Source organism: Oratosquilla oratoria, chromosome 43 (assembly GCF_046742065.1).
Source record: "Oratosquilla oratoria isolate Oo_2021 chromosome 43, ASM4674206v1, whole genome shotgun sequence".
NCBI classification, from domain to species: Eukaryota; Metazoa; Arthropoda; class Malacostraca; order Stomatopoda; family Squillidae; genus Oratosquilla; species Oratosquilla oratoria.
In genome coordinates, this window is record NC_134819.1 from 22,668,581 (window position 1) to 22,671,080 (window position 2,500).

The 2,500-nt window shown below is 39.6% G+C and overlaps 1 protein-coding gene across 1 annotated transcript in view; it reads left to right on the forward strand.

The window, feature by feature from the left end:
* Window positions 1–2,500, forward strand: part of LOC143022011 (serine/threonine-protein kinase Chk1-like) — a 5,567-nt gene that overhangs the window by 771 nt on the left and 2,296 nt on the right. The gene's annotated exons all lie outside the window — the stretch shown is intronic.

The window sequence follows — 2,500 nt, forward strand, 5'->3', positions numbered from 1 at the left end:
GACGACATGACATACTGACGAAGGAAAACAATCCTAATAATGTCACACGAACTGCATAACACTTTGATTTGTTCATGACGTGAACTGAACACAGTGACCTTTGTGATACTAAACTAACATCCAAGGGCTTCTGTCTCACCGTCCTTTGGCCTTTGTTCTCTTCAGCGTCAGCCTTATGCGCCCATTTGCACTTGGTGATCAATCCATTTCCGCTATTATCGGTAAAGCAATATTACCGGCAGCTGTAGTACATGACAATCAAATTGCTTTCAAAATGTGTCGGCGTTATCTTTTTGTTTCGCCCGGGCAAAAACCATATGACCTTTCCTTTACTGGGTTTGGAAATTGAGCAAATATCAATTAACTGAGAAAGTATTTACTATTGCTCTGTTCAGAGAGAGAGATCCGTTTCATAACAAGTTATAGACCCTTCTGGCACTACCGAAACAAGGAAATGTATAAATTAATAAGAGTAACACAAAACTGCTTCTTTCTCTTATATAAATAGAAGTAATAGCAACAACATTCCTTGGTCAATTTTTCAAATAGTATTTCTCGATTCTATTTTGTTTTGTTTTAGAGGTATTGCATTCTATTCATGTCAAACTATTTACAATATTTTCGGTCAGCAGTCGGGTTACGCCGCCACGACAGCTGAGATTAATTAGACAGGAGGAGGCAGTCAATATCGTGTCTCTGAAATAAACGTCCATTCTGGGTCTTTTCCACGAGGAAATGCAGTGCAGTCGTACATCATACATACATATACCAAGGCTTTTTCCCCCTTACAAGGGGGGTAGCCAAAAAGAAAAAGGAACAAAATCAATCCCACCCATTCCACCCCTGAATACACTCCACACCCCTCTACCCTCCCTCTCATCTTAGCACCTCCTGCAGTCGTAAATGTGGTAAATAAAGGTAACGAAGGGAAAGAACAGTGGAAATCAAAATCTATCGGCATTCTTTATTGAGTGGAGGCTAGTTTAAAAAACGTAACAAATAAATAAATAAATAAAATAAAGGAAAAAATAAAGAAAAAAACTGTTGTGTAATACTGGTTTGTATGACCTCATAAAATGTATGTAATTAGTATCCTATGCAGGAAAGGAAGAGGGAGGGAGTTAATTTTCTTATTATACGAGAAGAAATTAAATAAAGTGCATAAATGAAGTGTTTTCTATAGGAATATCTTATATATATGAACGAGAACACACACAAACACACACAAACACACACACACACACACACACACACACACACACACACACACACACACACACACACACACACACACACACCTCGTGGCGCAGTGGCTAGAGTTCTCGCTTGCCAATACGGAAGTCCGAATTCGAATCCCGCCCAGGGTTGAAATAATTTCAGTATCGCTGCGCTGCGGGTTGTTACTCCAACTCTCGTGGGCGGGGAGTTGTGTGTGTGTGTGTGCGTGTAAGGCCACAGTATTACCCATAGATCGGTCATACGTCTGAGCTCTCATCCGGGAGATTAATAACTGTCAATCACGAATCCAACACGTGATCCAAGACCATGGTGAATCACACACACACACAAACAAACAAGAAGGTAAGAATGAAGGAGACTGCAAGAGACTATATGGCCTACACTAGACACTTCTATATCCGCTACCACCTATCATCCCCATCCTAAAGTTTGATCATTTTATGGATGGGGATGATCATTAAGTCTATTCCATTCGTTGATCACTCTATTGGTAAACCAGTTTTTGCCTATTTCCTTCTCAAATTTCAATTTGTCCAATTTAAATCCATTACTGCGAGTTTTGGCCGTTTTGACCATCTTCACCACCAAAGTCGGGTCCAGTACCCTCTCACTCCAAATGCGTTATATTTGCACTTACAGTTACACGTGGCTATGTGGGCATATCAAGTGACTACTTGTACATTAATTTTCTATGTTTGGATATACAGTGCCTTTCGTACCTCATGACGCAGAAACATCAATATCATTTAACTTCATACAAATAGTCAGTCGACTGTCGCACTTTCTCCTGATGACGATTTCTTTAAATGAACTCAAGTGTTTACTATTTAGACTTGCAATGACGACTTACAGGACCTAAGTGGATACCTATGTTCTCAATTCAGAGAGATTCCATTATATAGATATAGTCATCAGGACAATTTGCGCACCTCATAACCATAACATCATGTGGTTACTTTTATTCTATCTATGATGACGAGGTTGCTGTTGAGGATTTCTATGATGATACTGATCCTCTTCCTGCTGATGTTGATGCTGCTGCTGCTGGTGATAATGATGATGGTAATAACAATTGATGATGAGGTTGTTGTACATGATGTGAGCGCTGTTAGAGAAGATTAGATAGTTTTATGGATAGGGATGACAGGTTGTAAGGGATAAAGAACTACCTAGTGTAGGCTTTATGGTCTCTCGTATTCTCCATTCTTATGCTCTTATGTAAGAAGAAAGGATTGACAGAGACGAGATTAAACTGCTGTTG